This window comes from Heliangelus exortis, chromosome 6, assembly GCF_036169615.1.
Source record: "Heliangelus exortis chromosome 6, bHelExo1.hap1, whole genome shotgun sequence".
Taxonomy (NCBI): domain Eukaryota; kingdom Metazoa; phylum Chordata; class Aves; order Apodiformes; family Trochilidae; genus Heliangelus; species Heliangelus exortis.
In genome coordinates, this window is record NC_092427.1 from 17,529,983 (window position 1) to 17,543,362 (window position 13,380).

Consider the following 13,380-nt stretch of genomic DNA (forward strand, 5'->3'; position numbering starts at 1 on the left):
CTTAAAAAGAAGAAAGCCAGTAGATGTCTGCAGCTGATACTGTGTGTGATATATAGATAATCGGCCAGGAAGCAGAAGGCAATAGCAAAGAATCTCAAGTAATTATTTTTACCTGTGTTCATGTAGTTCCTACATGAGAATCTCTTTCCTTGTAAATGATTTAGCAAAGTATCTATCTCAAAAATAGAGATTATGGGATTATGTAATATGGAAAAAACAGATGAATGGAATAGTAACCAGTCCCCAAGATCAGGACCAATTGATTGAAGAACTTGGAGCCCAAACAGCCTAACTACTAATTCTGATGCCTGATTTCTTCCTTAATACTTCCTTAGTACTTGAGAACTTGAAGCAGTAAATATGCACTTTGACCTGACCATTCCTGCTCAGCATAGTGAGATTGTGATAGGTGGATGGATGAGAGAAGCAGATCAGCAATTAGTAGTGGTCAAACAAAGTAAATCAAACATTAACAATTCTTAAGAAAAAAATGGAGAAAAAAGAGGGAGACATCACTGAATAAATACGTGGTTTGCTGACAAATGAAAATAGTTTCTATGATTCTGGCCCTCACATTTCAAAAAAACAATATAGGGGATTCTTAAATTGTACACAGGAGAGCAGCAAAGCAGCTCAAATGCTGTTTTATAAGTAGTGGCCAAGTAAGCCAGGGTTCCTCAGCCTGGAACACAGGTAGCTATAGAGTCATTGATAGCTTGAGAAGAGTAAAAAGGTGTTGGTGACATTTTTGGTGGTACTTTTGGTTTGGCTTTTTTTATTTTGCTGTCTTTTCTAATACAAAAGCTAGAAGATAAGAAATTAAAAAACAAAAGGCATGTTGAAAACAAACAGAAGCACAGAATCACAGTATTGTCACAGTTGGAAAAGACCTCTAAGATCACCAACCAAGTGTCAACCTAGAAAAAAACACAATATGCATTAGTTCATGTCCTGAAGATGCTCATCTACATGGTTTCTGAATATCCCCCAGAGATGGTGATGCCTGTTCCATGACTACCTTTCCAGTAAACACATTCTTCCTAATACCTGGTCTAAACCTCCCCTGGCACAACTTCGGGCTGGTTTGAGGCCAATACCCACCTCCCTACAACCTCCTTTCAGGGAGATGTGGAGAGCAGTAAAGTCCCTCCTCAGCCTCCTCCAAACTAAACAATCCCAGTTCCCTCAGCCTTTCCTCACAGGACGTGTTCCCCAGACCCTTCAGCAGCTTCATTGCCCTTCTCTGAATTCATTCCAGCAACTCAATGTCAGTCTTGTGATGAGGGGCCCAGAGCTGAACACAGGACTTGAGATGTGTCCTCACCATTTCTGAGCGCAGGGGTTTGATCCCTTCCTTTCTCCTGCTGGCCAGACTATTCCTGGTGCTGTTCTCCTTGGGCACTTGGACATATATCTGGCTCATATTCAGCTGGGTGTCAGCCAACACCTTCAGGTCTGTGCTGAGGTTCTTGCATCCATCTGTTGTAGATACTTGTAGAGGATCAACAGAGATTAGACAAAGCCTATGGAACAGAAATTTCTGGAGGTCACAGAACACGTATCTAGCTCAAGGAATCTCCGCGTTGTGAGTTGCTGACAGCTGGGAGGTAACAGGTTTCTTTCTTCCTTAGACATTTAGTTTTGAAAAATATCAGAAATACACTAGATTGTTATGTGGATATGTGATCAGAGCAGTGGGACTGCTTTTCCAGCAGTGCTTTGCCAGTGTGTTCAGGCACTACGAGCAATAGTATTTTACTAAGACCACATACAAAGAAAACTCTTGGATATCATCAGTAATGAATGTCAATTTTTAAAAAAGATAATATTCTACTTTTTGGACACTGCCTTTGTAGCACGTTTTCATTTTCATTTGCACACCAAAGGCACTATGGTGAGTGTGTGGAAGATGTGTTTTATTTTCATTTGTGAGAGTAGAATGGTGGTATAATTTTTCAGTCAGCTTGCTATATTTTTCATCAATCCATTGCTGGATGTGTGGCTCCCTCACATTTATTTTACTTAACAAGATCTTATTTATAAAATTAATGTTCATCACCTTACTTTGTCTGAAATAATCTTCCTATCACAGTAAGTGATCTGAGTCCTTCTTAATGATGATCTTGTACTGAACGTTCAACACTTTTGGTTAATTATCTCCATAATGCGTTGACTGGCTGGGAGAGGAATGTTTCATGTGGTATAATAGACCTTGGGGTTTTCCAACAGGGAAGGAAGGATATTTGTAGGAAGGAAGGATAGCTCAGGAATCTGTAAAGTGGTGCATTAGGGTTTTTTGTTTTGTTTTTTAAAAAAAAAAAACAAACCAACCCAAAACAGATTGTCATTGTAATATAGAATCTTGCACTCATTTCTCACAGATCAAATGTGAATAAGTAAATTTGCATTAACTATGATGTCTGAACTAGCAGCACAGCTAGTTGAAATTCAGGACGAGAAGCAGATACTCATATGTAAGCACCACGGTAAGAACATTTCCAGGTGGAAAGTGGATATTAATGGAGCCATGACAGTTCATGGCAGCTCATATTTGTTTTTCTAGTTTGTTTTCTTGCATCACTCAGTTAAAGGAATTAAGGTTTTATTTTGTTTCTCATTGTCAGCTGGATAGCAATTCTGCTTACAATTTGTGAGTGTGATTTCATAGAATCTATTACTATTAGCCTGAAAATAGCTTTTAATATTAATTGCAGGGATTGCTACATTTCAGGCTTCCCTCTCTTCTTGTTGTATGTTTAAGTAATACTGTTTGTTTCTTTAGGAAGTAAAATAAAAATACCTGTAATAACTCCTGAAGGATCTGAGGCCATGAAAATGTGTATGATGACAAACTGCTATGGAGATCCTCATCATTCCAGAGATGTGTCTGGGAATATAAATTGTATGGCTTGACTGGTCTGTGGTATAGCAGTCGATAACATAGTATCCCTTAAAGATTTAATATGTACAAGAGCCCTGCCAGGTTGATTGAATTAAGAGACAAGGATTAGAGAAACAGTCTGCTGAGAATAATAAAAATGATGAATTTTTGTAATTTTTCATGTTAAAAAGTGGTTGCATTTTAGCAGTTCTGGGGAAACTGTTAACTGTTTAAAGAATATTGGCTGGAGGTGATGAATCAGCTAAACTTTATTCCCTGGAAAGTAATCCTAAGAGGGTGAATTTATACAGGTTTTCATTTTAAGGTTTGCACTTACCTGTGACTCCATGGTGATGACAGAAATGCTTTTCCTCAGTTATTTAGCTACTAGCATAAAACAACCTGCAGTATTAAATCTGAGTTAAAACACAATGAGGGAGCTGTTCTCCTCTTTTATATATAAATGAATGAAGAAACTAATGTATTTATGATCAGAAAGTTCATTTGTCCATTTTTTGATGTTAGGTTTTTCGTTTTTCTATTACTAACAGAACTGAGAAAAATGAGATTACACACGGAGAAGCACTTACTGCCCTGGCTGTTCTGTTAGATTTTTAAAAAAACACAGAGGTCTTAAATATTAGGGTAGGAACTTGACTAATTTAAATATGACCTTAGAATGGCCACAAGTAACAAGCTATTAAGAGTTAACTAGGTTTTCCTAGAGGTACAAACATCCTTCCAGTACCAAAGTGAATTTTGAAAAGATATGAGGCAGAAAGTTTTTGTGCATCATATCAGATACCTCCTCTTTGTTTTCCTTTTCTACTAAGACTAATCAGAGTGTCAGATTGATGTAAAGCTTCTTGCTAGATAAATTACAGCATATAGATTTCCATTAGCATAAAGTGCTGAAAATTAAAAATAACCCGTTGCAGAGCAAGTGAAATTTGGTTTATTTTTACATCTGGTTTTCTTACAAACTTTGTTAGAAGTTTCTAACTAAGGAGCTAACAATATGGAAATTACTTTCAGGAAGAAATGTATTGCTGTAGAGATCAGCAGTGTTTCTTGGATTTTGATTGGATTTTGAGTAAGCCTGGAACGTGCTACAATTCTGAAAAATTATGACAAATTTCATTTTTTTTACAGACGACAACAACATATTTCCTGTTACAATTGCATACATGATCAGAGGCTAGTGAAGTAATTAATGCTTGATTTTTTGACATCAAAATGAAGTAATTCTAATTTAAGATTTACTTGAACCTTTTTTGTTGTTAACTTTATGAATAGACATTAAATGAGCTGTAAGTGAAATTGCTAAGTATGTCTTCTAAGAATCAGCATTCATTTAATTAAACTTCTGCAAGCAAGTTGTGAAACGTGTATCCCTTTCAGTGATCAGAATGGAAGGTGTGTGAATCTCAGCTATTTCAGGTGTAGAAATGGGGAACAAACGTTGAGGCTTGTCTGGATCTTAAATAATATTTGGAATTGAAAAAAGATGTTGCATTCAGTACTGCAAATGTGACAAAATATAATTTTTTTATTTTAGGACTTTTAATTGCAAAAATTAACTACAATAATGCAGATTACAGAACTGAAAAACAATCAGTTTTAAGCCTTTAATGTTTTGTCATGAAGACTCCTTAAAAGTTCCAATCCACAGGGCAGTTCTTGGCAGAATTTATGTCTATCTGTATGATGTAAAGCTCATCTGGATTGTTTTTTCCTGTGACTTCATACACAAAGACTGCTTAGAACTAAACTGTTGGTTCCCTTGGCTTCACTGGCCACAGGGAAAAGCAAATTTGTCTAAAAGATGTAGCAGCACATTGACTTTTATTGTCTTCTTTAAGTCTGTAAGGCTAAAATTACCCTATCTTGTGAGCTTTAATTGCTATGTGCATAAATGAAATGAACTGCAACAGCAGTGGTAAAAGAAGTGTTTTATTCTCTGCAGAAACATAGAGACCAAAAAGACTGCATTAAACAGAGAAGGAACAAAAATGTATTACTGCATAACTTCCATGAGCAATATGTTTTTCTTACTTGTTTCTTTTTTACACAAAACCTCTGTGGATTTTATTAGTACAGATGGCTTCAAAAGTGTGCCAGCCAATATATAGAGACTACTGGGAAGAGGGAATCCTTGTCCAGTTGATAGCATAATTTAAGGTCCTTCAGTGAAATAAGGTATCTTTGAAGTGACTATCTTGTTAACTTCTCACTTAGCACATCAAAGTGAGGAAAGGATGCCTTTAATTCTTGTAAATGCAAATTATGGCTCTTGATTATGTGAAGTCCTGCTTCAGAACCTTGCAGATGTCCCAGCTGATTTTGATGGTGAATGTTTTGACATTGGTAAAAGAGAAATAGCTTTCAGTTCTTAATGGAAGTGTTATACTTTGCTGCTGACTGCAGCAAATTACATATGGAAGTTGGTTTCTCACTGGATCTTCCTTTTTTGTTTTTTATGTTACCACCCTGAAAAGTACTAAACAAGGCCTTAAGTATTTTTCTACCTTTGTAATAATATCAATACTTCAGAATTAATGTGGCAGACAGTGTGATGTTCAAAATATCTGGGTTTTCATTGTTTTTCTCTAAGATATAATTCAGTTTTCCCAGAGATGCTTAAAACGGTTGTACAATAAATTACAATATCTTAGTTAAACTCTCTTTATAGCCTCTTTTCTCATTTTAGTTATTTTTTCTGATCTCCACATTATGTCAGTTACATATTGATTTTTTTCTTGCTGTGATCAGTACTTTGACTGCGGGCGTGGAAATCTGCTGCTTACCATGGCTTGGTGAAACACAAACAGTAGTACATGATTTTTTTATTTTAGTTGTTGCAGTGACTAGATTATAGCACTGTGCACATCCACAGTGTTCTTCTTGATGAGCTTTGTATTGTCTTCAGGTCAGGTTTTCTGAAAATGCAAGGGACAGCTTGACTTTTTTGAAAGCAGAGTTTTCTGTCTCCAAATGATGGGTGACTTGGTGGGGCAAGTAGAGCAAAGAAGTTGGAATGGTTCCCAAATGTTCAAAGGATGGCCTAATTTGTTAGCCTGGTATTCCATTTCTGCAGTAGTGGAGTTTCTCCAGTAACTCCATGGTAAGCCTTTTCTTTGGAAATGGATTATCCTCCACAGTTCTCCCCTTTGCTAGGAAAGCAAATGTGCAATATATCCCAGTGAATCATTATATCCAAAGAAAACAAAGAACTGTAGCAACCCTTGGTCCTTTCAGCTTTCTTGATATTGCAGATGTCAATGTCCATGTTCAACTCCTGTTCCAGGAGAAACATTGTCTGGAGAGAGGTTGAGAGAGGGATTGTACATTTCCTAAAACTGCAGAAAACCAAAGCACTACAGAAACTGGGAAAACAAAGAGACAAAACCTCCAGTCTATAGTAAGAGTGAAGGGATAATTACTTATGTTATCTAAAAAGCAAAGGATCATCAATGGAAGACTTTTCAGGTTCAAGAAACAATCTTTTATCTGCCCATAGTAGAGGAGCAGCAGATAAACTCTTTTAGCCAAGGAATTTTTCAATGAACAAGACAATATTTACATGGGTAGTAATATCACTTGGATTTCAAGTATCAGTAGAAAACATTGAAACCTGTCCTACCAAAGAGATGTCCTACCTATCCTTCCAAAAAGATGCATAAATGAACTCCATAGTCAATCCTCCAGTTGCAAATGCTGTCTCTGTGTCTTCATAAAGTACAATAGTGCTGCAATACATAGCCACTGGTGTGAGCCAGAGCCATACCTTGTTCAGACTCTGGCTCCCAGAATCAGCATGAATATAAAGATACTATTGCTGAGTAACTCAGCCCTATCCAAGCTACCACATGTGCTTGCAGCTAATCTTCATACCCTGATCATCAGAGAGCTGTGACAGGGACACCTTCCTGATGCAAGAAAGGTCAGAAAAACTGGGGCTGTGAGAATCACTGAAATGTTTCTTACTTTTCAGCTGTTTTCCATAAAAATCATGTTCTTGCAGGTCCTTACATGAGCATCAGTATCTGTTTGAAATATTGAAATTCTTGAATGTCAGGAACACTTAACGCAGGCCCTCTGGAGAACATGGACACTGGCAGGCACTGAACAGTAAGGTCACAGCCTGTTTGCTTACTTCTGAATTCTGCTATTCCAGACAGCTCCTCTTAATGTACAGCTCTAAAGGCCATTAAAACATTGTACATAAAAGCATCTTATGTGGGTTTACTGGGACCCAAACAGCAGTCAAATGGCTCAAATTCCTTATCTCAGAATGATTAGTCATGTGCTAACAAAGGTGAATTGCAGTGTGAATACAAAATCTTCCCCCACACACGCTTATTTCAGAGCATATTTCTGACCTATCTGCTTTGCTAAGTGAAGATGATCACTGATCTTAGAAAAATTCATTACCTTTCTCTTGAGCTCAGCCTTAATACTACTTCATCCATGAACTGGAATGGAAATTCAGCTAACTGGCAGATTATATTTCTTTTATGCTAAGAACATAAACTGATAATGGCTTCAGTCTCTTGGACTCTGTGTTGTTTATTGCACTAGTTATTATGGATCCTGAAATGGAAAGTTTAAAAACCAGTGAAGTAAGAAATCTAGACCTTGTGTTTTTTTTTTTTAAAAAACCCATCTTCAGATTTCTGCTGTGTAATCCTACATACCCTTCTAGCTATCTTTTTGGAGAGTTTTCAGGCAGGCATGCTTTTAATCAATTAAAATAGGGGAAAAATAAACTGGTTTAATATTTTTTATATTCCATATAGTTACTGTAGAACTAGCAGTCAGGGGAAGAATATACACCAGTAGTAGTCCATAGAAAGCATTTGCTGCTCCAATCGGTCAGTGATTGAGGGCTGACTTAGGCAGGTAAAACAAGTTACTGAAGTGATCAGTCAGTTTCCAGATAACTTTTACGATGAATATATGCTAATTCTCACTTTTATGTAGTCATATAACCCAGTGTTCAAAAACACTGAAGGATACAAATTAATTCCTTGCCTTGCCATCTTTGTCTATGAGCAGACTTCCTCAGCTGTGAATTTGCTATTGAAGGTCTTGAAAATAATGCATGAGGGAATGGCATGGGACAGGGGAGTCAGAGAAAAAGCTGTGTGTTTGTGTTTGTGTGTGTAAAACAACAGCAAAAACTAGAGATTGAAATTCTGTCCTTGGGTAGTCACAGCCCTGCTGAAAGACGTGGTTGATTATGAGCCGGCCACATGTGGTCATAAGAGAGAAGGAAAACTGGAGAACTGTGGCCCTTAGAATACAAGAGAAGTGGTTGCTCTCCTTTTACTTGATGCTGCTGAAGCCACAGTTGGAAAACTACATCCAGTTTTGGGCTTCCCATGTTTAAATGGATTTTGAGAAACCAGAGAGGGTCTATCAGATGGCTTGTAAAATTAGTAGGGCCATAGAGCACACAACGTGAGGAGAGACCTTGAGGGACTGTCCCCAAAAATAAGATTAAAGGGAGACTTTAGTGGACCTAAAACTACCCTAGAGAAATTACAGAGATGATGGAGCCAAAATCTTTCTGATGATGGAGCCAAATGGCTCCATCATTTGGTTCTCTGATGATGGAACCAAAATCTTTTATCAGTGGCAAACAGTAAAATGGGACTGGGATGACAAGATGTACCTTAGGAGGTGCAATCTGCACATCAGAAAACAGTGTCACCAGGAGGATAGTGCAGTGCAGAAACAGGTACTCAGACAGGGGGTGGTGTGAGCTTCATTCTTGAAAGCTCCAGAGAGCTGCCTAGAGAAGGTCACAGATGATTTGATAGCCCAGTCACAGAAGGTCAGAATGTTAGTGATAGCCCAGCCTCAAGAAGGAGCCTGGACTAGAAACCTGTCCTGGTTTGAGCTAATTTTCTGTCTTGTAATATTGCTTTCATCTAAGTCTTTTGTAAGTAGCTGCACTTGCTGAAATTAACTGCAAGTTTCTCAGTGCCTGCTTCTAGGACTGATAATGCTTGATGTTTATGGTTACTGCAAGAGACTGGGATGCAGAACCAGGGTCACTGCTCAGTTCTGAGGAACATCTTGTGCTCCAGAAAGAGGAAAGGAGTAAAGACATCACACCTGCAACCCTCCTTTAGGGAAGAGTGACCAAAATTGACCAAACAGAGTATTCCACCCCATATGCATACTTTTGCGTTTGCCTGTCCCTGTTTGCTTCGGCATCCTGGGAGGATTCCATCCATTCCTCTGCCTGTGGTCCTGATCCATGCCAGCCCATATCTGTGTGTTCCTGCCTCCAGCTCCTGAGCTGCTGACTCCAGGAGTCTAGCCTGGACTTTCCCAGGGCTGCCCTTGGTAGTGGTGTGAATGTTATTGAGGGAAAGGGGGAGGAACGTGGTATCATTTTCCTGTGCATCTGTATATATTTAATAATACCTATTTAATAGCATCTTTTATCTGGTTTAATTCTGGGCCAGCATTAAACCATGACATTACTTTTCTGTGATTCTAAGGAAAAAAAAAACCTGAGCAATCTATTTTGTTACTTAGCAATGGACTAAATTTAATAGCTGCATATAGAAGACAACTCTTAGTAAGAATCAGAGGAAAAAATAAGGCAAAGAACCTGTTTCCTCTGTGAATATAGCTCACAACAGAAGCTTTGCAAATTGCTAATAACTGTATCAGCATATGACTTTGCAGTTTTACTTCAATTAATTTTGTAATTTAATTTGTGCAGTCCTGAAAAATTTCAGTGTATCTCTGAAGGGAAAAATAATTTTTAAGGGACACAGCTGTGTGGGCTTCCAATAGGTTTATCCAAATATAAGTGCTGTCATTAATCCCACTTTCAGAATTACTTTTATCAAGGCATGTTTGATGTAGCACCATCATATTTCAGATTTCTCAGTGTTTGCATCATCTGACCTGTGATGTGTAGTAGTCAAAGCCAAGAGTCCCACGAGGAAGCAGCTAGTATTTTTCTGGTGGGATTTCTCAAGCTGTGTATATCACTTTTAAATCTGATTTTGTATTTCTGTGCCTGTTTTTTAGTTAACACGTATTTTTATTTATTTTGATGCATACTAACATTAACTGAAGATTCTCTTTGTGCTTGTTTTCCATTAAATACAATGTACTCAGCAGCTTTTGAGTAATCCTGAAGAAGGAAAAACAGTATTGAAGGTATTTGATTTTCACTATCATTTCTGTTTTAAGGTTGAAAGGTAAATAGTTGATAGGTGAAGCATCCTCGTGATGTTAAGTAGTTTTTTGAAGTGTGTTTATATAGTTGTGTATTGTTTGTGCTGGCTTGTCATAAGCCAAAATGCAACTGGCTGCCTACTTAAACCTTGCACGTCTCCAGGAGGTTTCATCTTTCTTTGATAGCTTGATTCTTCCCAGGCAGTTGAAAAATAAGTGAAAAGCAAAGCTTCACTCACAGTTGGCATCTTGTGAATTGACAAGCAACTCGAGGCTGCGTTGGGACAATCACATCCAGTTTTGAGAACTTCATCTAGTTATATATTATTCTTTGCTTTTTGGTAGTGAAATCAGTAAGGTGAAGGTTCTTACACCAGAACATGTGCTCTATGTGCTATATGTGCTAAACATGCTTGCATTTTATTTGTTTTCTTGCATACTTAATTGCCTGTATTTTTCTTCTAAGAGGAAAGCAGAACCAAGTCTCCTCATGCTACAAAGCACTACTGTGCTGGGTTCTTCCCCAGCCATGGCTGTGCTCATTAGCCCACAGGGATTTGTTCTAGGACCAGGCCTGTCCTGGTGCCTAAAGCTTGATTCAAACAGGATCAACTCTTCTTTAATTAGTAAATTCCATTTTAGGTCATTCTGTCTTGTTGCCTAGGTTATACATTGAATCCTTCACTCACTTCAGCCTCCTCAATCACAGAACTCTCAGGAAAAAAAAAATCTTAGTATTTAGTAATCTTTTAGTTTTTAGTAATCTTTTTTTAGTATATGAGCAACTTTGCTGCTGCATGATAAACAAGTGCTCCTCAGTGCCTTAACAACTATTTTAATTAGCAAATATCTCAAATGCAAATAGGTCCTGTGCTGTTCTGTCCTTTCTGCATTCTTTATACCAGTTTGGATTGTGCTTACTCTTAGCAAATTCTGTGACCTGATGAGACGTAACATTTTTTTAATATTAAAAGAGAAGCTGTAGTGCAGATGAGGCAGTAGGAATGACTCTAAAACCACTGGTGTCAATAAATTAAGTAATAGCTATTGCACCATGATACTTTCTTTTTTCTTATTTGCATTAAGACAAATAACAGGAAAACCTTTTTTTGCTGTTCTTTGAATTTACTTCTGTAATGTACTCATCTCTTGTGTTCTTCCCTGGGTATGTTTTCCCTTCAGAGAGATACCTCTAATTTCAACTGCTTAAGAGCTTGTGGTATAATCACAGTTTTCAATGTTTCCAAATTTAAAATAAGATTCAAAAGTTAAGGGAGAAAAGCTGTTTTTTTTTCTAAAGCTAAAAATGTGACTTTGAAATGAATGGTTACACGTTGGTGTCAAATTGCCAGCTGTGTTACTTGCTACTTGGCAAGATTCTAGCAAGGAAAGATGGGTATGGCTAACAAGAAGGTTGAAGGAGTTAAAGGGCTCTTCTCTTCTAAGTTCAGAAAATGGATGTAGAAAATAGCCTGCAAAACACAGAAACTCAAATGCTCATTTAGTTAACAAATCTCAGAGAAATACTGTCAACCAAAACAAATGCGAAGGGTTCTTTAAATTCTCCATCAAAAAAGGTTGTTGACCCCTAGAAGGAACCATGGCAGCTGCAACCATTTGGAGATTTTGATAGGCTATCTGGGAAGGTGTCATGGTTTAATACTGGGTAGGCAGTTAACTGAATGACAGGTGCTCTATTAATCCCCCTCCCCTCCCTGATAAAGAAAGGAGAGAGAATAAAGGAGAGAGACTTATGGGTTGGAAACTAAACTACACAGTGAAGCAGTAATGATAAAAATGAAAAATTATTAAATATATACGTATCTACAGGAAGATGATACCACATTCTTCCCCCCTTTCCCTCAATAATGTTCATGTCACCACTGAGGCTGCAGGGCAGCCCTGGGAAAGTCCAGGCTGGATTCCTGGGGTCAGCAGCAGTCGGGAACTGGAGGCAGGAACACAGATTCAGGCTGGCATGGATCAGGAGCACAGGAGAGGAATGGATGGAATCCTCCCAGGATACTGAAGCAAACAGAGACAGGTGAAGGCCCAAGGCTGAAGGAAGGGAGCAGAAGAAGGGGTTTGACCCTCGTGATCCCTCAAATTTCTATTTAGTATGACGCATATGGGATGGAATAGTCTGGCCAGTTTTGGTCACCTGTCTTGTCCTCTCCTCCCTAAAGGATGGTTGCAGGTGTGATGTCTTTAGTCCTTTCCTCTTTCTGGAGCACAAGATGCTCCTCAGAACTGAGCAGTGTCCCTGGTTCTGCATCCCAGTCTCTAGCAGTAGCCATAAACATCAAGCATTATCAGTCCTAGAAGCAGACACCGAGAAACTTGGTGTTAGTTTCAGCAAGTACAGCTACTTATGGGAGACTTAGCTGAAAGCAAAATTAGAAGAAAGAAAATTAACTTTATCCTGCCCAAATCAGGATATATCAGCACATACCAGGCTTCTTCTAGTCCTGGCTAGAAGTTTGTTTTGGAGTTTTTTTGAGGGTTTTGAATTACTTTTTGTATCATTAAGAATACATGTAGTTCAAATTCCCCCTAAAATCTAACAGAAACAGCATTTTCTGAAACTTAATTGAAAATGCTGTATATAGCAAGAAGAAAAAAGAAAATAAACCATCTTCATATGAAAGGTATCTGCACCTACAAATGTTCCTTGCCATAGATGCTGCAAGGCAAAGGATTTGATAGTAAGTGGCACCCATCATGGTAAGCAAGAAGGGACTGAGCTTTTAAGCAGCAATGTTTTTCTTTTCAAGTAAAGCAGTGGACAAAATAGAGGACTCATCTCTCAGTGTGGGTTACTTCTACTGACTTTTGTTAGTATTGTTGTAGCCTGTATATTTGGGAAAGATCCACACTGAGCCATGCAAATGATCTCTCTGTGGACAGACAATTGTAATAATACACCTCTATAAAAGGGAAAACATCATTGAGAAGTATAATTTGTACTAATTAAAAAAACAAAACAACAAAACTAAAACAAAACCAAAGCAAAAAAACCCCAAGAAAAACAATAGAGGAAAATATGACTGAAATTGTCAGGGTAGGCAGAAAGAGAGAGAAAGGTGTCATAGGTCTGTGGTACATACAGATATATTTTAGGCTGAGCACCACATAAAGCTGCCCTCGCCTGAGTAACCTCACTGAAGATGAAGTCTGTTAAAGACATTGATCAAAGGTAAAATTTTCCATTCTCTGCTAGAGTGTTTAATTCAGTTGCAGGTTTTGAAACCTGGTCCATTTGCTGCAATGTGTAGCCATTTGTATGCCTCAGA